General features: G+C 39.0%; 1 long non-coding RNA gene across 1 annotated transcript; it reads right to left on the reverse strand.

The window, feature by feature from the left end:
• Positions 1-1,069: 1,069 nt before the first annotated feature.
• LOC117520530 lies at positions 1,070-20,312 on the reverse strand. Its single transcript, XR_004563675.1, has 3 exons — positions 20,181-20,312; positions 13,480-13,486; positions 1,070-1,080 (listed from the first exon to the last, which is right to left on the reverse strand). It is a non-coding gene; the product is annotated as an uncharacterized LOC117520530 (long non-coding RNA).
• Between the last annotated feature and the right edge of the window lie 6,525 nt (positions 20,313-26,837).

A 26,837-nucleotide genomic window follows, 5' to 3' on the forward strand; every position in this document is an offset into this window, starting at 1 on the left:
AATGGTGGAAATAAATTATGCACATTTTCTATAATGAGCTGAAATGGTGTGTCAGTCCAGAATGTTTTTAGTACCTTAAACCATAGACCTCAACAGATTTTAGAAGAACTTGACCCTTTTATTTCCTATTACATATTTTGTAATGTTTATTTACTATTTTAAGTTATTTATGAATTATGTTATTGTTATCATATACACACTATAATAATAATAACAACAATAATAATAATAACAATAATAATAATAATAATAATAATAATAATATTATTATTATTATTATTATTAGTAGTAGTAGTAGTAGTAGTAGTAGTAGTAGTAGTAGTATTTTTGTTTTATTTTATTGTTACTTCTATTTTATCATTTGAATTTTAAATGGGCCACAATGGAAATAAGTGTTGTCACTTCTCTCTCAATTGAAGTGAGCTATTTATTTCATTCTTTAATTTCTAAAGCCTTGACCTGGTGTCCACAAAGGCCTCCAATGGTACCAAGGACTTCAGTTAATGAGCAGATGTATGTATCTGGTAGTAGGTCTCTTTGGAGGATTCTTGGGAACCATTGGGATTTGTCCGTGTCAAACAAAAAGGAGAGTGGTGAGGTTTTCTGGGCATGATCCAAGATGCAGGTGCATCTATGCTAATGATGTCAGTGTCTGGAGGTCAAAGGGATGCTCATGTTTTGCATTCCTGAAGCAGATAAGTGGCTGTGTATCAACAGCTGATCTATCCACACCTCACGCTGTAACTGTCTGTGCCGCAGCCAGGTGAATTGTGGGTGTCTTCTTTCCTTTCTCCATTGGGAATTACATTTTGTAAAAGAAGAGACCACTTCCAAATAGAGCTGCAGTCTAAGAAATAAAATGTAAAATTTAATTGATAAATTTAAGGTAACTTTTTCCACATAACTTTGTCAATTACGTGCAAAACAATATTGGGATTTACATAATAATGTTTCATTTGATTTAAATAATTTCAACTACAATATTGTTTTGCACTTAATTGACAGTATTATGTGGAAAAAGTTACCTTAACTTTATCAATTAAATTCAGCGTTTTATGCCTAAGAGTGTATGTTTCATTTCTTAAGATTGATAATGTTCAACTGATTTGGATACAAATATCTTCAAATTAACTCATATTTACTGTTTGCTTTTAACTCCTGCATACTTGGTCCTTCCTGTGGTGAGTTCCCATGTTCTTGCTGTGTTCGTGTGAGTTCCCGCCAGGTGCTCTGGATTCCTCCCACTTCCAAAGACATGCAGGTTAGGTGAACTGGCAACTTTAAACTGACTCTGTGCGTGACTACGTTTGTGGCCCTGTGATAGACTGGCATCCCATCCAGTGCCTACCTCACCTCTTCACCTATGACCACTGGCATAGGCTCCAGCCCCTCTGTGACACTTGAATGGAGTAAGTGGGTATTGATGATATGAATGATTGAATGAATTTTACCTTCACACTGTGCCATTTTTAAAACAATCAGAGAACTAGCCCCACACTTTCATCAGTGAAAAAGTAGGTTGTGCGAGCCAAGAAGAAACTCATTATGTAAGCCTACTAAACGTTTTTTGCAGCACACATTTGTTCTCTGTTGGGCTATATAGGACATACACTAGATAACAAAAGAACAAACAAGGCTGACGCACATTAAATTTGAACCAATTTAAGTTGTGATCTATAAGTATTACAAAAGGGACACATTAAACTCTAAGCATCAAAGCATAAGCAAAACAGAAGAGTCAGATCACCATGTAGTATCTAATTTATATGTCCCCCATGTACAATAAAAGTGATAACTTTTACTGGAGTTGATCCAATGGAATAAACGAAGTGCATGCCGTCAAACTTGAATGAAATTATACAGTGAGTCCACGGTCGCATTTCGTCACAAACGACAGCCGATTCACCGGTAATCTTGCTTAATGATGCAAAAACTCATTTGAATGCATATCCTACCTTTGGGGTTTGAAATAGAGACCAATTTGATATGCACCCATTTAAGACACAGAAGAGGAACCCTCTGCGAGGCGTACCGTCATCACTTACACAGACTTGTTGCTTTGAGGAACCTGAAATTACTGACATTTCATCTTTACATCCTTCTGAAACACTCTCCTTTCTGAGCTCTGCTCATTCATCTTTTGTTTCCTAGATTCCAAGCAGCAGTGACAGGAAACTGCAAAATTCAAACAGGCAAATTCAACTCGCAATATGTCAGCTTGTGTTTTTCATAAATGCTAATTATTCTTTTTTTCCTACCTTGCTCTCTTCCTTCCCTTCTATTAGAAGTTAGATACTGTATGAACTCAAAGCTTTGCTCATTTTGTATCTCATGCCTCAGAATGTTAATTGCATCCAATGCGTTTGATCTTTGAGTGACTTCAGATTTGTTAGGCTGATAATCTATGATCATCATAATTATGCAGACATTTGGCCAAGTAATAGGCCTTTTCTTTTTTAGTGTGATTTTTTTTTTCCTCATTAGATTTAGTGAAACTTGGGAGAGAGAGTTCAATGCAAGGATTTATTTTTACGTGAAATAACTGTGACCAACTTGGGAACACGCTGCATTAGTGTTTACTACACCATCAAACAAGCCACAGCAAAATATCTTGGTTCCGGCATGCAGCTGTTGGTTGTTGCACATCAATCAAATAAGTAACAAGCACATACATTTGTGTGTAAGTAATTGTAAAAGTCAGAAGTATGGTGTATTTTCTTTACCCACTTACACCAATCAAAGATAGGGAGGGGGGTGTTCTGGAGCTTAACCCATTGGTCATACGGCCAGAGACAGGATACACTGTGAACAGGATGCCAGTCTATCTCAGGTCCACATGTAGGGTTGGGTATTGAGAACCGGTTCTTTTCGGGTATCATAAAGAAATGATTCGATCCACCGATATTAATAGTCTTTTTGCTCAAAGATTCCCTTATCGGTCCTTCAGAAGCGGCAAATCTGCTTCTCAATCCCTCTCAAAGCCATTAATATATGTCAATCGTGAGTCACTTTTGTGTGGATTAAAGTCACTATCTTGGACTCTTGTCTTGGTGCAGTCAAGAATTGAGAATCATCCTCCATTCCGTTGGCACAGCTTCAAACTCTCTGTCACTGTCTGCCGAGACAGAGTTCGGTCAGAATCAATAACTTCAAAGTGAATTGCCACATTAAATAAAATGACACCTCTTTCCAAATGCTGTAATACAGAAAACAAACTACAATCCACTAAAACTTTTTTTTCTTCCCAAAATGAGATGTCCTGCATTCTTTATGAATTACATCCTGACACAGAACAGCCAGCTGCAAGAGCTCAGCTCAGATGTATGGAAAGACATTCATGCCAATAATGTCTGAAAGAAAATGCTTTTGACAAAAACTACAGATTTTATTTATTTCTATTTATGTCCAGAGATCAAGGATCCACCATGTAGAGTTTATTCTGTCCAGAGTTTAAGGATCCACTGACCAATTTCATATTTATTTACTTTAAGACTCAATAAAATGTTGTTGACATAGAAAATCTGCAAAGCCTACTTTTAGTACACAGAAAATTCACAAGAGGTATCGATAAGGGAATCGATAAGGAATCGGATCTATAAGCGGAATCGATAATGGTATCGATATCAATAAAATCTTATCAATACCCATCCCTAGCCACATGTAAACAAACAAACACACACTGCAAAAACTGATATCTCAGAAAGTAAAAAAAAAGACTTGTTTAAAGAAAATGTGACGTAATTTTTGTCTAGAAAAAATAATCTTGTCAAGCATTTTGTACAGAAGAAGAAATGTCTTATTTTAGGAAAATGTATCTCACTTTGTCTTAATAAGTTTTTCAAGTGAATATCAAGCTGTATTTAACCAGTAACAGAGAGAGGCAATGGATGTCAATCATCCAAGCAAAGGAACAAGATTGTTTTCCTTATTTTAAGACAGAGGCTAATCTTAAACTCAGAATTCTGTCTAGTTTTAAGGCACATTTTAAAACTTTGATGTATTTATCCCAAACAACCAGCCTTTGCCTGGAAATAACTGGACAAGCTGGGAACATGAATCAAAAACCTGGTGACTGGCTGGCTGCCTCGAACGATTTTTGCAAACATCTCAACTTCAGAATTTACAGATCAGCACTTTTAAAATAGGCACACATAGATGTATTTATGCTGACAACAAGCAGCAACCTGAAGTGGATTTTGAGTGGAACCTGCTCTCTCCATTGCAACCTGAATATTACCCATTTATTCCATGTTAATTTGAAATCAATGCAGCAGACAGTGAGGTCACACTGCTCTATCTGCAGTGCCTGTGTTGGTATATTGTTGCACAGATAAAGGAGTGCACCTTTCAAAGGGAGATGGAGAAACTTCCTGATGCAGCAGCTAGCCGCCACTGTGACACAGAATGTGCTTATTGCTGGGACTGAGTGAGGGAATAAGTGCTGCAAAAAAGAAAAAAAAACAACAACATCAACACAAAGATGCATGCCACTCAAAGAAAAAAGATGCTACACAAGCTGGTGAAATATAAAAGGAGAGGAGTATGTACTGCTGCCGGGTGCCCCAGCTTTCAGTTTATACATGCAAGGCATTAACCTGGCTTTTAGCGCATCACAATGGGTTGCCTTTAGCCTCTGTCAGCCTCCCACATTTGGAAGCCTCCCAGCAACATCTGCTGCTGTAAAATGTGCAATGTTTAGTAAGTGCACACAGTTATTCACGCATATGCACACTCAACCAGATCAGACAATGAATCAGAATCAAGTGAAAAAGCCATTTTGAATGGCACTTTATTTAACTTTTATGATGTGCATTTGCAGTTTTTGCCTTGATGATGCCGCATTGTGTCAAATAAAAGAGAATGCAAATTAATGTTCATTTCAAAGCTTCTGTCTGGCCAGGTTTATTGTCATCAAATAAATCCTATTTTAAGTATGCCAGCGTTCAAAGAAACATCATGGAATGAAAAGTGCCTGCCTTCTAATGTATTCTCGTATAATGCAATGCAAGGCTTGCCCTGTGGGACTTGATTTGTTCTCCCATCAAGCTTGGATAGACACAATCTGGAGCATTCCAGACATTTTGGAAGGAGAAGCCCAGATAATGCATATGTGACAGCACTAACTGGAGAACAGACAATGCAAACTCCATCAACACTGATGTTGTGCATTGCTGCACCACTGGCCCTTAATTGTAACCAGCCAGCCAGACAACTCAGTATACGAGGTCTGTTAGAAAAGTATCTGACCTTATATTTTTGCGAAAACCTGATGGATTTGAATCAAGCATGCTTGCATGCCAACCTTAATCCAAATTTTTGGATTAAAATTTGATTAAATTTTGACTAAAATTCACAATCTTACAAAAGTGCCTTCTATATACAATATATGTTGTCAGCTCAATTCAAGCAAACTTGTCACATCTCAGTCCCTTCACACAACAAAGCCAACCCTTGCAGGTTTCTCAAAACAGGGTGATAGCACAATTACCATGTAAACACATCTCAATTGAGGACAATACTGTCTTTCCACCTATAGGGCCTGTCACAGTGGTGTATTTGTAGAGCTGCTCATTACAGCGTATCGTCTACACTGTAATGAGCAGCTCTCCGCCCACTTCACGAGGAGTTTTTTCTCAATACGCAGCAGTATGTTGAGGGCTATGAGTGTAGGATGGAAAAAATTAAACCTGTTTAATTTTCTTCAGCGTACAGCACAGCATGGAGCCTTCACGTGAGTACACGCAGCATCGTGCTACTGTCCGCTATTGTGAGCCCGCCCACGCTTCAGCACGGTACTGTGCACCACTTCACATCTCCCTGTTGTTCTTCTGGAGCTATAAATACTGCAAGATCGTTTCTTCACTTTATCATACTGGACTAATTATATGAGGACTATTTCACTGTGTCACATCGTTTCATAAAAGCGCTTTCTCGCACACTGTCACAGAGAGAGAGACAGCGGTTTTATTTTGAGGAGTCTCAGTCTCCTTAAAATAAAACCGCTCTCTCTCCTCTATCAGACTCCTTAAAATAAAATAAAATAAAAGCGCTCTCCCTCCCCTCTCTCTCTCTCTGTGTCTAATCAGAGCTGTGACTCTTTAAAATAAATGTTCACTCGCTGCATGTCGGTGCGCTCATCAAATGCCCTGATCGATCAGTCTGATCAAACCTGAAAAGCTTTGTGACTCTTTAAAATAAAGGTGCACTTGCTGCATGTCGGTGCGCTCATCAAACGCCCTGATCGATCAGTCTGATCAAAGCTGAAAAGAGCTGTGACTCTAAAATAAACGTGCACTCGCTGCATAAAAAAATTAAATAAATAAATAATAATAATAATAATAATAATAATAATGTTAAATGACTCTGTTTTTGAGCTGCACCACACCATGCAGTAGAGAACAGAGCGCACTTCCACAAAGGCAGAAAATAGCACTGAAACTGGTGTGGCATGGCACACGCAACTGTGTGCACACATTAAAACGCGAACACATGCAGCTGTAAGTATGAACGAACACTGTTAAAGGCTGAGTACGCGCGTATTTCGGGCGTATTTAAATGAAACACAACGCCGCAATGAGCAGCTCTACGAATACGCCACTGTGACAGGCCTTTATCTTCTTGCAACACAGAAAGCACCTTTCTCCCTCCCATCTACCCAGCAAAACAGTCTACTATGCTTATCCATTCCTATCTCCAAACAATATCACAATGTCAGGGTGATGACACAAGTGCCATACAAACATCAGTTATTAAAGAACAAAAGAGGCCACTTAACTCACCCTTCAAATGTAAACACGCATGACAAACTCAACAAAAGAGGTCCAGCCCACCTCCTCTGATGTCTCCCCAGCCCACCAAGAAGTCATAGACTACTTGCATGAACCCCTCTTGTGCATGGACAAAGATCCACTCTCCTACTGGAAGGTCAACGAGGGCAGGTATCCACACCTGGCCAAGGTGGCCCAGCAATACCTGTGCATCCCTGCCACATCAGCTCCAGTGGAGAGGGTTTTCTCAGTGGCGGGGAAGATCTTCAGGCCTGAGAGGTGTCGCCTCAGTGACTCTGTCTTCCAAGCACTTATGTTTGTCAAGTGCAACTGGAAGGAGGTTAGGTGTGTGAAGAAGTGATGCTTAGGTTGTGAACTGGTTGAGTGAGACACTGTATTAGTGGTGACTGAAGACTGTACAGTGTTGCCACAATTACTTTGAAAAAGTAATCCAATTACTGATTACTGATTACTCCTTGAAAAAGTAACTAAGTTAGATTACTAGTTACTTTTTTAGTTACTTTTCCCAGCTGCCGACAACAACCCTCTGCCACCTCAACATGACAATGATACCTGTTTTGCCAAAAGTTACTTTATAGTCACCCTTTCTTGACTTCAATGAAAATAAATACTTGTTTTATAAAAAGTAAAATAAAGACCTCTTTCTTGACCTCATATTTAACTGTTGACAGCACTGTAATAGTAAAACTTGCAATTTCGAACCTACATTTTTTATAAATGTAACTATTAAATTAATTCTAGCATTTTTCTAACATTTAAATTCTCTCTAAATATTTTACTTGTCGAAATTAATATTATTTTAAGTAATATTAGTAGTTGTAGTAAAAAAAGGCTTCAAAACTGGACCTTTAATCTAGGGGTGTTGTGAGAGGGGCACATCCCTCCCCCACGCCCCCATTCCATCTGGATTCGCCCCTACTTTGGCGTTTGAGCACAAAGAATGGATAACATTTATTTATGCAGAAAACGTGACCAGATTTACAGGTAAGAAAGTTTTATTGTGTTTTCACATCATGTGGTCCTCAGAAAGAGAGCTTAGGTGCATTTGAGTGGAAAATAGTGTTAGTTGTTGACGCGTCGCGGAGGATCAGCTGTTTTAACGTGCAGATATGGAGCGGCTCAGCTCAGCTCTAAATAAAGGAGGAAAAAAAGTATAAAAATGTCTTTGTAAAGCTCAGTGCAGGTGTGCTGATCACCGTGCCTTAAGAGGTGACGACGAGTCGAGCAGCTGCAAAAAAACGTGGATGAAAAGCTCACAGCTCACTTAAAGTGGGCAGTTCAGTTGAACCCCGACCTCCTGCCCACGGACCAAGTTTAATGCTGCTATCGACCCACAATGAAAAATAATAGTAACGCACAGGGACATGGAGAAGTAACTTTAATCTGATTACTGATTTGGAAAGATTAACGCGTTAGATTACTCGTTACTAAAAAAAGTGGTCAGATTAGAGTAACGCGTTACTAAGTAACGCGTTACCGGCATCACTGAGACTGTATTATGATGGTGATTATGATCAAAGAATCCCTTGCTTACTAGATGTCAGTTGTGAACTGGTTGAGTGAGACAACTCAACCAGTTGTGTTAGTGATGACTGAAGAGTGTATGCGATATGTATTATCAATCAATCAATCAATCAATTTTATTTATATAGCGCCAAATTACAACAAACAGTTGCCCAAGGCGCTTTATATTGTAAGGCAAGGCCATACAATAATTACGTAAAAACCCCAATGGTCAAAACGACCCCCTGTGAGCAAGCACAGGGGGTATTATGTAATAAACTCCTTAATGTTATATATCTGATGTTTCATGTTGTTGAAGACTGATCGTGATGGTGATAATGACTGACGACTCCACGTTTAGTAGTTGTTTAAGTGTCCAGTGTTATGTATCTGATGATATTGAAAACTAAATGTAAATATACCTGACTTCTTGTACAGTGTACGTATAGTTTGCCTTATAATAAATGTTTCAAAATGAAAAATCTGTGTTAGCTTCTTCACATATTTCATCGTTCATATATGCACATACATATCACAAATAAAGTTTAATCGTTTAATCTAATCTAATCTAGTCCAAACAAAAATCAATTTAATCTAATCTAATCTAATCCAAAATGAAATGCCCTTTAATCTAATCTAATCTAATCTAATTAAATTTCATTTAATCACTTCAACTCTGGTATATATATATATATATATATATATATATATATATATATATATATATATATATATATATATATATATATATATGCCCTTTTGGTTATTTAAGTTAACAGAGAAATCAGTTGTATTTTGTTTTATTTTATTTTTATTTTGTACTGAACAGTTTCTTTTCTTTTCTCTCTTTTTTCTTTGTACCAAAATAAAATAATTCATATATATATATATATATATATATACAAGTATTTGAATGCTGCAAATAAGTATTTGAACCCCTACCAACCAGCAAGAATTCTGGCTCACACAGACCTGTTAATTTTTCTTTAAGAAGCCCTCTTATTCTGCACTCTTTACCTGTATTAATTGCACCTGTTTGAACATGTTACCTGTATAAAAGACACCTGTTCACACACTCAATCAATTACACTCCAACCTGTCCACCTTAGCCAAGACCAAAGAGCTATCTAAGGACACCAGGGACAAAACTGTAGACCTGCACAAGGCTGGGATGGACTACAGGACAACAGGCAAGCAGCTTGGTAGAAGACAACAACTGTTATGATTATTTATTAGAAAGTGGAAGAAACACAAGATGACTGTCAATCTCCCTCAGTCTGGGACTGCATGCAAGAACTCACTTTGTGGGGTAAGGATGATTCTGAGAAAGCTCGGAACTACACAGTAGGACCTGGTCAATGACCTGAAGAGAGCAGGGACCACAGTCAAAGAATTAGTAACACAATGATGCTGTCATGGTTTAAAATCCTGCAGGGCAGCAAGGTCCCCCTGCTCAAGCCAGCACATGTCCAGGCCCGTTTGAAGTTCACCAGTGACCATCTGGATGATCCAGAGGAGGCATAGGAGAAGGTCATGTGGTCAGATGAGACCAGAATAGAGCTTTTTGGAATCAACTCCACTTCCCATGTTTAGAGGATGAGAACAACCCCAAGAAAACCATCCCAACCATGAAGCATGGGGGTGGAAACATCATACTCTGGGGGTACTCTTCTGCAAAGGGGACAGGATGACTGCACCATATTAAAGGGAGGATGGATAGGGTCATGTATTGCGAGATTTTGGCAGACAACCTCCTTCCCTCAGTGAGAGCATTGAAGATGGGTCATGGCTGGGTCTTCCAGCATGACAGTGACCCCAAACACACAGCCAGGGCAACTAAGGAGGGGCTCCGTAAGAAGCATTTCAAGGTCCTGGAGTGGCCTGGCCAGTCTCCAGACCTGAACTCAATAGAAAATCTAGAGGGAGCTGAATCTCCAAACCTGAAAGATCTAGAGAAGATCTATATGGAGGAGTGGACCAAAATCCCTGCTGCGGTGTGTGCAAAGCTGGTGAAAAACTACAGGAAACGTTTGACCACTGTAACTGCAAACAAAGGCTACTTTACCAAATATTAACATTGATTTTCACAGGTTTTCAAATACTTATTTGCAGCAGTAACATACAAATAAATTATTAAAAAATCATACATTGTGATTTCTGGATTTCTTTTTTTAGATTATGTCTCTCACAGTGGACATGCACCTAAGATGAAAATTTCAGACCCCTCCATGATTTCTAAGTGGGAGAACTTGCAAAATCATAGGGTTTTGAAATACTTATTTTCCTCACTATATATATATATATATATACAGTATGTATGTGTGTAGTCATCTCTCTCAGTGCATGTTCTGACAATCTGGTAGTGTGTCCACAGAGACCGATGTGGGAGTTGCTCACCACCTTTTTCCGCTGTCAACACTGTGCTTGCTGATAAGATGAGAAAGATCAAGACCTTGCTCTTGTAAAGTTGTAATGATGTAATATTGTGTTTAGGCATTTGTGGATCATTTTCCATTAATCTTCCTGGAGCAGTGACAATAACAATAAGGTAAATAAGTTTTTTTTTTCTTTTATATTGAAAAGATCATATTTGTTATATTCTCAAAAGATAAGGGCATGGATCATAAACATCAATCTAAAACTAAAAACTACACATACATACATACATATATACACTGAAAAAATTAAATGCAACGCCTTTGTTTTTGCTCATATTTGTCATGAGCAGAACCCAAAGATCTAAAACAATTTCTATATACATAAAAGACCTATTTCTCTCAAATATTGTTCACAAATTTGTCTAAATCTGTGTAAGTGAGCACTTCTTCTTTGCTAAGATACATAATCCATCTCTCCTCACAGGTGTGGCACATCAAGATGCTGATTACACAGCATGATTATTATTGGTGTGCCTTCGGCTGGCCACAATAAAAGCCACTTGAAAATATTCAGTTTTATCACATCACAATGCCACAGATGTTACAAGTTTTGAGTGAGCATACAGTTGGCATGCTGACTGCAGGAATGTCCATCAGAGCTGTGGACCATGAATTGAATGTTCATTTCTCTACCATAATCCATCTCAAAAGGCATTTCACGTGTAACCACTCCAGCCCAGGACCTCCACATCCAGTATGTTCACCTCCAAGATCATGTGAGACCAGCCACCCGGACAGCTGCAGAACCAAAGCGTTTCTGCACAAACTGTCAGAAATAATCTCAGTGACAATTATCTTGTTCATCTTGTTGGAGTAGGGAAAATAATAATAATAATAATAATAATAATATGATAAATATGATTTTTTCATTAATATTGGAAATATATTTGTTATCTTCTCAAAAGATAAGGGCATGTACAAGGACCTTAAACCTCAATCTGAAACTAAAAATTGCACATACATACATTTATTAATGTGACACACACACACACACACCTACAGTATTTTTTAATAGGCAAGCGGCACCTCTTTGTGTGTTCCTGGGTATGGCTTGGATCATGCCAGAACCGGAGAGAGCTAACATTTGCCGTTTGGAATGCTTATGTATTTTGTATTTGGCTGAATGCTGTGAAAACCAAAATATGATAGGACTAATATTTTTGAGAAATTAGTGGTTTTAGCTAACCAGTAAACAATGGACATTGTGCTTCAATGCATCATGGGAGTATGGGGTTTTGGGTTTTTAAATGTTATTGTGGTTCATGTTAGTTTAACAGTGTTGTTAGTGTTGTTGATTGATTGTGTTTTTGTAGTTCAATTTGCTTAGTCAGTTTACTTCAGTGTTATGTTGCTATTACCATGAGGGACGTAAGTGTAATTTTGGCACCATGAGTGAAATGTGTAGTGCTTTTATTGTCTTCCACCACTGTCTATGTTTCTCAAATTCAAAGCACCTGCTTTACAGCAGCCATGTGTGCGTGCATGCGTGCGTGCGTGCATGCATGCATGCATGCAATTTTTATCACACACAAACTGGGGAGAGCTAACATTTGCCATTGGCTATGTGTATGCATTTTGTGTCAACGATGAATTCCACCAAAACTGAATGTTAATAGCACTAATATTTTTAGAGAAGCTGCATAAGCTAGTTAACAACACTGAACAATGGACAGTGATGTTTGCATTCTGGACACACACACCATTCTAGCAGGGGGTGGTAAATCATATATATATTAAAAGTGTGAGTGTGCATGTGTGTGATTTTATGTAGTAAGTTCAGTGTAAGTACATCATTTTGTAAATACGTTAAAATATATGGATGACACAAGAAAGTGAAAACACTTATTTATTTCCATTGTGGTCCATTTAAAAATCAAATGACAACAAGTAAAAAAATAAAATAAAATAAAATAAATAAATAAATAATAATAATAATAATAATAATAATAATAATAGTGTGTATATGATAACAAGAACCTAAAAAAATCATAAATACATTAAGACAGTAAATTAACATTAAAAATTACAGGGTTACAGGAAATAACAGGGTTGAGTCTTCTTCAAAAAACTGTTGAGGTCTAAGGGTTGAAAAACATTCTGGCCTCACACACTATTTCAACTCATTATAGAAATGTTGCACAATTTATTACCATTATTACCATGGATATCCTGACATGGATGGACCGATAGTCTGCCAGGGTGGTTGCCATCAATGACCTCTGAGTGGTTCTGTGGTGTTGTAGATGCCATAAAGTCCAGTACCTGCACATGTTTTGAGACTTGACTTATTAATAGATATCAGTGTGATTCCAGGAAAATTGTTGTGAAATGTCATTTATGGAATTTCTTTCTTTTTTTTTTTAGTCATTGAAGTTTTGTGCTCTGGTTTGGGACAAGGGTTTCTTGCTCTTTGGTGAAAATACAATATTTTTCTGTACTTATTATTGGTACTGATGCAGAGCTATGTTGGAAGCATTCTTGGGCTGCCACCAGTTTTTTTCAGGAAGCTCCTGAGAGCAGAAGTCCCATAGACCAAGCAGGTGGCTTCCACATAATTTAAATCAGTGGTGTCAAACTGTGTGCCATGGAGGCTCAACAATCTGGAGGAATTTGTTCCATCCAATCACACCAGCATGTGAGTTCACTAATTAATTCCTCACCTCCACTCAAAGTGGTGCTAATCAGTGAAGTCAGCTGGAATCCAGTGAAAACCTTCAGATTGTTGCCTGTCACTGCACGAGCTTCAAGACCGCAGCTCTGGATGTCGCACTGTTCAACAGAATGAGAAGAGATAAGCAACACCTGATTAAAACATTGCATTAACATTGCATTTAAAAATGTAGTACAGTGTGTCAAACCCGATACATAAGGTTTCTTTGAAATCCATGATAAGTCTGACTTCTCTCGTGCTTATGTGTTGTTTTCTCACCCGAGTGTCACTTGTTAGTTATGCTGTGCCCTATTGTCAGTGTAATCAGCATCCCTTGATCAAACAAGTGAGTCCCCTCTCAGGAATACGAATGCTCCAAAACACTAAATTAGATCTGAAATGATTGGAAGGTGCTGTGCATCCATGTGCTTATCTGCGGGTATGAGCGCGTGGGGGTAATCGTCCAGTTGTCAGATCTGTAACTCTGTCCTGCTAGCACAGCTGGCAGCTCTCCATAGTCATCAAATCACTCGTCACATACCCCAGCGTGAAAAGTCGCGTGTCTTTGTGCTTTTGTGAAACACTTTCAAAATGCCTTTTTTTTTTCTGTTTGTGTGCCTGTGCCACGTCAATGCAGGGGTCACCGGGGTGTCATTCATACTCACAGTTTCTGACAGGCGTCTGACGAGCCCTGCAGGAGACTGCTTGATGTGCTGATACTCACAAGAATGTTGTCTGAAACTGTTTTGTTGTTGGGAAGCAAAGACGGGATAAAAGACACACTGCAGGTCAGGAAACATCAAATATTGACATCAAAATGGAGACTGCGGTGTAGTCAGTAATGTGTGTAAGATAATGCACTATCTAGGCATATATGGCAACAATTATACATACCAAACTGTGTTGTTGTACAGATAAAAAAGGAAGATAAAACACAAATGTTCTGCAGGGTGTATCTGTTATTCACTATCTTGGATATCTCATGGCTCTGAACATTCCACATTTCAGGCACGATTTCTTTTTCTGCTTCAAGGCACTTTTATTTAATCTGTTTTATTACGGCAAATACTGATTGCAAATCGTGAAATCAGATAATACCATCAAGGAAAGTTTGCTTCCAATTGGCTGCAATCAAAGCAAGAACAATCATTCTGAACTTCCATGTGAAACGAAGCATAGAGGTATTGTTGTACTTATGGTAGAATGATGGTACATTTGATTTCATTGCTGAGTCACAAAAAGAAGGTTCTTGGCCATAAGATGGGCTAGGGCTTTTCTGTTTGGGAACATCACATTCTCGTGGACATCTGGATTCCTCTTTGTAAAGACACAGAGGTTTGGTCAGGTCTGGGAGCATGCACTCGTGACTCATGCTGTCACATTCGCCACAACACAAAACCACCTTGAGTCCTTGAAGGCATCCACCCAGGCAGCCATGAAAGTTACAAATGCTGACTATTGTAAAGCTCCTGATGTTTGCGCATGATACAACCCTCATCTGACTCATCTCTGATGGGGACAAGTCTGCCTAGAGATGGGGGATTGATCACCTGGTGCCCTGGTGCAAGCAGAACAATCTGGAGCTTCGTGCCCTCAAGACAGTGGAGATGGTTGTGGATTTCATCTGCCATTGTAGAGTCCTTCCACTACCTGTGGATCATCATTACCCAGGACCTCAAGTGGGAGCTGAATGTCAGCTGTTTCGCCAAGAGAGCACAACAGAGGATGTAGTTTCTGCAGCAGTTAAGGAAGTTCAATCTGCCAGAAACATTGATGGTGAGCTTCTACACTGCCATCACTGAGTTCATCATCTCCTCCTCCATCACCATCTGGTATGCTGCTGCCACTGCTAAGGACAGGAGCAGACTTCAGAGTACCATCCACGCAGCAGAGAAGGTGATCAACTGCAATCTGCCATCCCTACAGGACCTGTACACCTCCAGGGCCCTGAGGTGAGCAAGGAAGATAGTGGCCGATCCCTCTCACCAAGGACACAAACTTTTTCTTATCCTCCCCTCTGGCAGATGGCTGAGGTCCATCAGGACTAAAACCTCATGACAGCAAAACAGCTTCTTTTCATCCACAGCTAGATTTATAAATAATGCCAGGGACTCCCATTTACCCTCCCCCACTCCCACAAAATACAGACTGACCATCCCTGTACTGTTCATCTGCATGCCTGCACAGCCCCATTCCACCATTCCACTATATCTATTTGACAGCAAACTTAGCTTACCCATTTGTCTATTTGACTCCTTTACTTCTTACAGAAGTATTTTTTTTTCTTTTCTTTTTATTGTTGTTTATGCACCTATTAATTCTCATAAATTAGGCGATTCTGATTCTGTGAATACTAATATTAAGGAGCCTTTTGTCAGCACTATGCCTGCATTCACCAATATTTGTTTCCATTATCTAATAGCTTGGCTATATAGAAGACATGGAGCAATACCACAGTAACGGTGGGGCAGCATCATCAAAATGGTGGGATATTTTCACCAGTGTTTATATATGTTGGAAGCTATTTCAAAAAGCTTTCAGCCTTACCCAGAAAAGATCACAGGACAAAGTGTGTTCTTCTATTATTTTTCAACATAGTCTCTGTTAATGTCATTGCACTTGCTCCACTGATGCCCAAACATTGCTATCCCACCATGGAAGAAGGTCACATCTTGAGCATAAATTTTTGTTTCCTACTGAGGCTATGACATGTTTGAAGTACACTCATGTGATAATATGGTCTTGAAGTTTGTAATGGCTGCACAGACCATCACTTCCTACTCTTTTGTTTCTTTTGTAGGATAAAACATTATTATGAGGTCTTTGTCTATCATCATGTTTGATGTGTCAAAAACTTGCAAGAGGTTCTGCAGTTCCATCTGGTGGATATTTTGCATTCAATAAAAGATAATGTGTGAACAATCCTCAAATGTAGGTTACTTTTATGTGTTGGAGCAAGACACTGAAATCCCAAACTGCTCAACAGCCACACATCAGTGACGCCATTGACACTACATAAATGTTTGATAAACAAGTGGAGAAAGAAGAACTCAAAATTGCCTCGAGGCATGAATGCAAGTATTGTCATGGTTTCCCACTGTTCTTTTGGACAAATTATTGTATTGCAAAGAAAGAAAGTACAGGAAATGGATGAGTAGGTGGAGTTTCCTCCTTGTTGCAGCATTTTTTCTTTATCAAAGCACTGGAAAGTGTGACATTCAAATATGTAATTACTGCACATACACAGCAAGCCTGTATTTGTGACACCACATTAAGTGGGATGACAGGGTAATGTGCGAATGTGACGGAGGTCAGCAGGAGTTGCTGTGCATATGGTAGTCAAGGGTGACCAAATGTCCTGTTTTCCCAGTATATGTCCTGGTTTCTCTGAGAAGCCTATCTGAATTTTTGTCTTTGGTTATAGATAGTATTTTGTAATATAACAAATTTCTATCCATACAGAGGAAACATATTTGAAATGTATTGAAATTATAAGGAATCTTTGAGTAAACTTTGAGTATCTCATCACCGGGCCGAGTGTCCTGGTTTCTTGGTAGTCAGAATATGGTCACACTATGGTAGTCAACAGGCCTCAATCCCCCAACAGCGAAAGGATTCTCTGACCACTGAGGTTCAGTTCAATTTATTTTCATTTGTATAGTGCCAAATCACAACAGAGTTGCCTCAAGGCACTTCACACAAGTAAGGTCTAACCTTACTAACCCCCAGAGCAGCAGACCAGACTCAAAGGGGTGACCCTCTGCTTAGGCCATGCTCCAGACATAAATTACAGAACAATTCACAAAACTAATATACAGGAAATGCTGTTGGTGCACAGGACAGGAGGGTCTCCAGCACAAATACAACTCCCATCTCTGGATGGAGCTGCGCCTTAAACAGAGAGAAAAAACAGAATCAAGCATCAGAAAGACAAGAAATACAGTATAATTTGACAGCATTAAACAACAAGAAAAACAGGAAATGATCGGCGGCCACGAGCCCTAAGGTTCAAAAAAGACCCAGAATTTAGGTAAAGTTGAGGCTGCGGCAGGCTCCATTTCCTAATAAAATGAATTAAAAGAGTAAAAAGAGTAGAACTATACTATGCCAGCATGCTAGCCATACGAAAGGCAAAATAAGTGCGTCTTAAGTCTGGACTTGAAAGTCTCCACAGAATCTGACTGTTTTATTGATGCAAACAGGGGCAGGATAAGAGAAAGCTCTATGACCTGCAGACTTCTTATTCACCCTAGGGAAACAAAGTAGTCCTGCACCCTGAGAATGCAAAGCCCGGGCCGGTACGTAAGGTTTAATTAGGTCAGCTAGGTAGGGAGGTGCCAGTCCATGAACAATTTTATAGGTTAGTAGCAGAACCTTAAAATATGATCTCACTGGGACAGGAAGCCAGTGAAGGGATGCCAAAATGGGTGTAATGTGGTTGAACTTTCTGCTTCGTGTCAAAAGTCTGGCTGCATTTTGAACCAATTGGAGAGCCCTAATGCTGGACTGCGGTAAACCAGATAATGGAACATTGCAGTAGTCCAATCTAGAAGAGTTAAACGCATGGATCAGGATCTCAGCATCAGCCATAGACAGGATGGGACAAATCTTCACTATGTTTCACAGGTGGAAGAAAGCAGGCCTCGTAATATTTGTAATGTGGAGGTCAAAGGACAATGTAGGATCAAAAATATCCCAAGGTTCCTCACTTTGTCAGTGTGATGTATGAAAATTCAGTGAGGTATGTCTTCTAGAATATATTCCATTTCTAAGGTAGAACTCTACTGTATACTAAGGTATATCTAAATATCTAAAAAAGGAAGAGTAGAATAGAGTAAAGTAGAGCCACTTAGAGCCACTCATTTCAGTCTTATCAGAGTTTAAAATTAGGACGTTTCTAGACTTCCAAATTCTTACCGATGCAAGGAAATCTTCTAAGGATTTTATGTGAATGAGATTATCAGCAGTTATCGGCATGTATAACTGAGTATCATCAGCATAGCATAGTGAAAGGTAATCCCAAAACACCACAATATGTGTCCAAGGGGTGCGATATAAAGGGAGAAAACTCAGTTAGGCTAGAGCATGGGTTTTAGCCGACTCGTCAGAGTGTCTGCTTCCCATGCTGGAAATGGTGAGTTTGCGTCCTGAGGGGAGCTTGGGTATAGCTGACTGGTCAGAGTGCCTCTCATGCAGGGATCATGACTCCACGGCTTGAAGGGGACTAAGGAGAGGAGTAAATCATGACACAACACAGAGAAAGCCACTACAGCAACACACTAGTTTTGAACTATTTTTACAACTGTTTTCACAGAGTTGTTTTGGCTTGTGAAGGCCGATATTAATGCGCAACAACCAAAAGCTCCACCCCTGAACCAACATATTTGGCTTTAGGGATGGTGGAAAAGTGCTTAGTGCACTTGATTTCAGTGCGGAAGGTTCAAACCCCACACCTGCCACGTTTCTCCATGTAATGTGGAGTTGTATTAGGGAGGGCATCTGGTCTACAACTTGTGCCCAAATAATCATGCAGATCCACCTTAGATCTGCTGTGGGGACCGTGAGTGAAAACAAGGGAGCAGCTGAAGGGACTTACTTATTAGAATCTAAACCATCTGTTATCCTAACAAAATCTGAAGTCCAATCAAATCTCAAACATGTTGGGTGCAGTTCTTATCCAGAGGCACAAGACAGAGAAGGAGCAAAGCATTGATTGTATGTAGTTTCTAATATTTAATACATGGGAAGGAATGAGAGAAGGCAGGAAAAAGTCATCATTTATGTAACTCAAGCTGAAATTTTTCCAGGTGAAACTTCCTGTTTCAGCTTCTCGTCATTGCTGTATTGATTTTAGGAGGAAAGCATGAAAGAGCTGACCTAAGAAAGTGGAATTTTTGGAAGGAGGCCCCCATTTCAATTAACAAACCCTGGGGCTATGTGCGTCATTAAGCTTGCCAGGAATCACCTTCAAATCCATGTCTTTTCAAGGTTCTTTGCTTTCCAGGAAAATTGATTTCATTATCGTTCCCCTTTGAAACTACTTTCTGGTTTACAACACACCAACAGACAGCAAATGAAGGCTGCTTTGCCTTCCTGGCCACCTCAACTACATCCCTCAAGGAAAATATTTCATTTCTCAACTCCTACCTCCTGCAGCCAACGTTCCATTTCTCTTTGACAGGTTCATCGTAGGAAAAAGTCTACATTCAAACCCCATATTTAATAGAAATCTTTTTATTTGTGGAGTGGTATCTCCAAGTTTGTTTGTTTTATTGTTTTGTTTTTGTTTTTTTGTTGTTGTTTTTTTGACCCCTTCGAAACTGTTGGTTTGACCATAAGAAGTGGTTCTGTTTTCTGTGCGTTGGCCCATCTGTGTTTTTTTTTTTTTTTTTTTTTTTGGGGGGGGGGATTCGTGTTTCAGTCCTGTCCTCGTCTTTATAGGGTTTGTTTTGTCTGTTACTTTTTGGTTCTGTGTGTGTATGTGTGTGTGTGTGTGTGCCCTTGGGCTGTGTCTGTCTAGTGTATATGTGAGGGGGTGTCTGTTTTCCTGGTTCGTGTCCCATGTCGTGTGGGTCCTGTATGTGTGTGTCTGTTGTCAGTTGTGTGGATCTCGTGTGTGTGGTTTCTCTAGGATCTGTCATTCATGTGTGCCCCATTTTGGTGTGTATGTACTGAATGTCGGCCTGTCTCCTGCTGTCTGCTTGCTTCGGTATCTGTCTACCGTCAATGTGTCCTTGTCTCTCCCCGGTTTCCGGTGTCGCAGACCGAACGGCCCCCTAAAATTTGGTCCCCCCTGATGACGCAGTTGATGGATTAACACCTTGTTTCTGCTTCAAACTGCACACCAGTCATCATCTATCTCAGCGACAGATATCTGAAGCTTTTGTACAACAATCATTTCCACAGAAATTCAGCATTCTTTCATCATCAAAGGTGGCAGAAGTGATCAGAGCAAAATGAGCTGCTAGCTTATGCATTCACAGCGCATCGAACATTTCAATGCGTCACAGAATTTCGCCTCGTTTCTGCTTAAAACTGACTTTAGGATGATTTAAGAGGATTATCATCTGATGGCTAATAATCCCATTAATAAATTTGATTGCTTTGGGTGAAGAGACTCCTTCTCAGAGGTGCTGCTGTGGTCCGAAATGATGCATGCGCAGATGCAAAACACGGACCAATTGTTAGGGGTGGACCGTTCGGTCTGCTACACCGGTATATCATGTCTCAGTGTTTTTGCTTCTGTCGTGTCTCTGTATTTCCCAATTTTCTGTTTCCCAGGACTCTGTGGTTGTTTTTCTTCAGTGTCGTATATTCTCCTTGATTGGTCACCTTCCTGAGTTTATTATTTAGTTACTTACCCTTTTGATGATCATTTATCATGTTGTTTTTCTATGCTATTGTGTTTTTGCATTTTATTTTCCTTTAGCTCTTGTGGTTATCACATGTTCCTGTTATTTCCTGTCCATCCTTAGTTTGCACCTGCCACTCATTTTTGTTATTGCTTTTAAGCCACTCCAGTTTGTCTTTCCTTTGCGGGTGAATTAACTAACGTTACATTTCACTTGTGTTACATGTTGCTTCGTGATCTTTGTCTCTCTGTTATTCATGTGGTTGTAAGTACCCTGTTTGGTTAATCTCACTCCTTAATGTCAGTTGTCTTTAATTAATTGCTCTCCATTGCACCTCCCGGTATTCCTCTGCCGTGAGTTAATTTTGGACTTTGTACTTTGTTGTGACTTCCCTGCACCTGTTGGGTTGGTTTTGTTCACCCCTTTTAGATTATTAAATCACCTTGGATTTTTGTAACTCTTCCCTTTTGTCATGGCGGTCTGCTAGTGAGGTTTCAATTTGACTCTGATTTAGCTCTAACCACAACAGGTTAACCTCAGCAGCACTTCCAGAAGTAACAATTCAAATACATAAACTTGGCATTTCTCCATTTACCCACTACAGACTCTACCCAGTCATAATTTTGACATCATTTAATGGTGCGAGTAGACAAAATGAAGCTACTAATTCACTGGGAAAACATGGAAGTATTTACCATGATAGAAAAATGCACTTTGCCAAATATTGTGTAGTTCACATGCAGTGTTGCCACAGTTACTTTGAAAAAATAATCCAATTACTGATTACTGATTATTCCTTGAAAAAGTAACTTAGTTACTTTACTGATTACTCAATTTGTAAAGTAACTAATTTAGATTACTAGTTACTTTTTAGTTACTTTCCCCAGCTGCCGACAACAACCCTGATACTTGTTTTGCCAAAACTCACTTTATAGTCACCCTTTCTTGACTTCAATGAAAATAAATGCTTGTTTTATAAAAAGTAAAATAAAGACCTCTTTCTTGACCTCATATTTAACTGTTGACAGCACTGTGACAGTAAAACTTGCAATTTCTAACATACAATGTTTATAAATATAACTATTAAATTCTTTCTAAAATTTTTCTAACATTTAAATTCTCTCTAAACATTTTACTTGTCGAAATTATTATTATTATAAGTAGTATTAGTAGTTGTAGTAAAAAAAGGCTTCAAAACTGGACCTTTAATCTAGGGGTGTTGTGGGGGGGGCACATCCTTGCCCCACGCCCCCATTCTATCTAGATTCGCCCCTGCTTTGGCGTTTGAGCACAAAGAATGGATAACATTTATTTATGCAGAAAACATGACCAGATTTACAGGTAAGAAAGTTTTTTTGCGTTTTCACATCATGTGGTCCTCAGAAAGAGAGCTTAGGTGCATTTGAGTGGAAAATAGTGTTAGTTGTTGACGCGTTGTGGAGGATCAGCTGTTTTTAACGAGCAGATATGGAGCGGCTCAGCTCAGAATTCTAAATAAAGGAGAAAAAAAGTATAAAAATGTCTTTGTAAAGCTCAGTGCAGGTGTGCTGTTGTCACCATGCTTTAAGAGGTGAGGACGAAAACCGCGGATGAAAAGCTCACAGCTCACTTAAAGTGGACAGTTCAGTCGAACCCCGACCTCCTGCCCACGAACCAAGTTTAATGCTGCCACAATGCAAAAATAATAGTAACGCACAGTGACTTGGAGAAGTAACTTTAATCCAATTACTGATTTGGAAAGATTAATGTGTTAGATTACTCGTTACTAAAAAAGTGGTCAGATTAGTGTAACGCGTAACGCGTTACCGGCATCACTGTTCACATACAAACACATACTGATCTCAATGGAAAATTCTATCATCAGAGCAGCTCAGTCAACAGGATACCATTAATAAGACTGAGGGTGTTTGTAAGGTTTGAATTTCTACTGTATTGAAGGTTGGGTTCCAGCAACAGGCTGGTCATGATTTCCTGAGAGACATCATGGAACTGTGTCACTGTATTTTTTTTTTTTTATGTAGGATACTGGTTAGCACTGGTGCCTCACAGCAAGAATGTCATGGGATCACTTCCAGCCATTTCTGTGTGGAGTTTGCATGTTCTTCCAGTGTTTGTAAGCCTTTCCTCTGGGCGCTCCAGTTTCCTCTCAAAATCAAAACATGTTCAGTTAGCGTCTTCTCCTTTCTCTACCCCTGACCAAGGCAGCCTCCCACACTGAAACAAAGTGCAGAGGGAAAAAAAATAGTTGTATATATATATATATATATCAACTTCTTCTTCTGAAGAAGTTCTCTAGCGCTGAAGTGGACTATTAAGATGCCAAGTAGGTGTGTAGAGACAACCTGGTCTCACGGCAAGTCGTGATTCAGCAGCACAAAATATACATTAATCTATTGGTTTGGGATATTGTGACAAAAAGCGCCTCAATTTCATCACGGCAGCACAAATTCATTCTAATTCATTCTGTGATGGCTGCATGAAATGAAAAGTGAAGCAGGGGGGTCAGGGTAGTTATGGTTAGGGTGGGGGGAAGAGTAAGATTAGGTTATGGTTAAGGTTAGGGTCGGGGTAGGAGTAGGGTTAGTAACTGAGTTAAAAAAAAAAACACTGTCACGAAAATTTGACTCATTTAGTCACGGGAGCACGAAAATAAATGTGAGACTGGGCTGGTAGAGATGCCCTGGGAGTTAAATTTGTGCTCAAAAGTTTACATACCGTGGCAGATTTTTTTTTTTTTTTTTTTTTTATAGCCATTTGTATGAGAATCTGAATGATAACACAAAAGTTTTTTTTTTTTTACTCATGGTTAGTGGTTGTGTGAAGCCATTTGTTTCAAACAACTGTGTTTACGCTTTTTAAATCATAATGACAACAGAAACTACCCCAATGACACTGATCTGTTCTTAATACTCTGTATTTCCCTCTTTACATCAATGATAGCTTGGAGTCTTTTGTGGTAGTTGTGTATGAGGCTGTCTGATGGTAAAGCTGCCACTGAATATGTCTTGGACCTTAACAGTATGACACGCTACGGTCAATCTGCATGGAGTAGAGAGGAGTAGAGTGACGACAGCCACCAAGACACCCAGACAACCCAGAAGAAGTTATAGGCTTATATGGATGTGATTGGATAAGTTGTGCACAGTGGAAGCGTTATATTTTGTATCACCAGTTATAAACAGAACAGCCCAAAGGAAACTCAAAATACACTGTCGCTTAGGGCCTCCATGCCACCAGGGGGCCCCCAAGTGCACCGAGAAATCATGATAAGAAAATATAATTTTGAGTAATTAATAAAATGTATTAACTCAAATTAATCCATATATCATATATGGATTAATTTGAGGTTTTTGTTGCAGACGGATGATATGATTAACAAAAATTTTTTAAAAATCAAGTTTTTTCTCCTCTTGCACAACATTTGTCTCCAGGAGCTTCCATAGCTTCCCCCTCCCCTGCACCCCCACCCCTCATCCTTCACACAACAACATCATGGCTAACGCTAACAAATAGCAAGTATACTACAGACTGTGTACTGTTAGTATACTAGAAAGTACACACATTTAATACTTTTGCGGACTCGATTGGAACATTTCAAGTTTATAAAAGTTTATTTTAAAGTTCATTTTAAGTTTGCAAAAGTGCACTTTAAAGTATACAACAAGTACACTCATCTGTATACTATCAATGTACTTGGTATATCCCTCTTGTATGCTTAAAGTATACCACACATACACTTATCAATGTACTTGATATATCCCTCTCCTGTGCTTAAAGTATACCACAGGTGCAGTTTTCGATATACTGCCATTGTACTAGTTGTATACTTTGAGTTCCTATTTTTAGTTTATTATCATATACTTAAAGTATACTGTTATACACATTGGTTATTTCACTATTTTACTTTTTATACTTTAATTTTGCTTGGCGTATTACTTGTAGCTTACTATTTATGTACTGAAAATATACTCCTTAAAGTATTCTTAAAGTTTACTCATACTGTATGTACACAAGAGTGTGATGCATTTAAAAAATCACAAGACAGAATGTTGAAAACAAGTTTTATATATTTTCAAACATTTCAAAAACAAAGACCTATGAAATCAAGTCCTTCCTTTGTGGAGAAAATTAAAGGAAAAAGTGCATGTATAATGTAAACATAATAGTATCTCCAAGATCAAGTCCTTATTTGTAAAAAATGTAAACATAGTGTCTTCAACTGAGAACTAAAGTCCTTCCTTGTCAAAAAAGGTAAAAGAAAAGTGCAAACCTTTGGAACCAAAAATAAATAACTACATAGAAAAAAAACTACTTTTATGACTTTTTTTCAGTTACTTGAGTCAATGGCTTGACTTAGTATATCTTGCTCCAAGTGCATAATAAGTGTTAGTACTTTGTGGCAGAAAGACGTAAAAAGTATACTAAAGTATAAGTTTTAGTATTAAAGTATAAGTGTAAGTCTTAGTATTGATTTACTTAGACTTAGACTTTTGTTTATGCTTTTCAGTATAAGCCAAGTATACTTCACTATACTATTCTTAAGTATATAAAATATAGTTTATAAAAAGTCACCTTCAAGTATACTTCCTCAACTTTAGTAAAAAAAACATATACTCATAGTACACTTGAATAAACATCTTTTTGCTAAGGGAAGTTTGGTCAGTGGCTTGGGGTTGTTCTGATAGATGGGGAACAAGTGACTGCATGCTGCAAAGTTTGTCTAAAGCCTCCTGCAACAAAAGGCAGCAGCACAACAAACTCATTCCAGCATCCAGTTCGAGGCGGAGAAATGCACAAAAGCGCTACAATAAACAAACTTCTAAAAAGCAGCTTCCTCTGGTGGAATCATTCACCCAACTGTTTTTTTTTTTTTTTTTTTTTTTTTTTAAACAAAAGAACAGCTGGAACTGAAAATTCCAGGAGGAAAATAGGGGTTACTTTTGTTAAGTTTTTGATCAAATAAAAGCTAAACTTGTTTTGAGTTATCTCTGTCATTTGTACTATTTTTTTCTTTAAAAAGTAAGAAAAATATTGAAAGTCTATTTTTTTTCCTGAATAAAATCAGATTGTTATGTGTCGGACGCAGGACGGAGAACCGACCAGCGTTTGAAGGACCCAGTATGAAATAAGCAGAGCACGGTACAAAGGATAACTGAATTTAATAACATAACAGTGATGTGATAAATACAAACAAATGAGTGCGCGGTCTGGTGAGGTGGTAATATGGTGTGCTCCAGGCAACACAAACGGTCCGGAGCCAGAAATAGTTCGGACCCAAGGACCCCGCCGACAGGTGGCCGCGACAAACCGAGTCTGTGAAAGAAGAAACCATCATGTGAGTCCACACTCCACACACAGAGAGACCACTCAAAGGTGTACATAAACAGCAAACACTTCCTGGCTTAATCACTAATCAGCTTCCCACCCTGCAGGCATGGAACACCCAGTTCACATTCTCAACTGCAGTGGAAGCTGATTAAATGACTAACATAACAGCTCAATATAATAAGGTGTGAGGGACACCACATTTACTGACTGTACTTATGTTAGTCACAAAACCTAACGTACCTCAGGAAGTGTGCTGACGAGTGTGAGACCTCACCCCCTCCTCTTTCACAGACCATGCATCAAACCTGGACGGTTTCTGCATCCATGATGATGAGATGGCTCTCAAGACGACGATCTCACCCGTCTGGTCACAAGGTCGAGTCTCTGGCAAATACACACTGTGTACTCCAGACTTAAATGCCACCATGCCCCAATCCATAGAGATGCACCACAGCTGTGAGTCCTGACGAGCTGCACATGATCAGCTTCAGGTGATTAGAGTGAGGTCCTGATAACTCAACCACACAGCCACTCAGTCCTAAACGCGTGCCACCTGGAAGGAAAAACAAAAGACAGAAACAGAAGACAGCCAGGCACCCCCAGCCATACAACACAGATTGTATTTTAGGTCATATTTTCATATCGTCCACCTGTACTACCTTCCACTGTAATGCACTTTGGGTGTCTTGAAAAGTGCTGTGGAAATGTAAAGTAGTTAAAAGTGACTCATTTTCTAGTTAGTTACAGGACAAGAGTTGATGGGTTGTTAAATGAGGCT

The sequence above is a fragment of the Thalassophryne amazonica genome, chromosome 1, assembly GCF_902500255.1.
Source record: "Thalassophryne amazonica chromosome 1, fThaAma1.1, whole genome shotgun sequence".
In the NCBI taxonomy this organism is placed as follows: Eukaryota; Metazoa; Chordata; class Actinopteri; order Batrachoidiformes; family Batrachoididae; genus Thalassophryne; species Thalassophryne amazonica.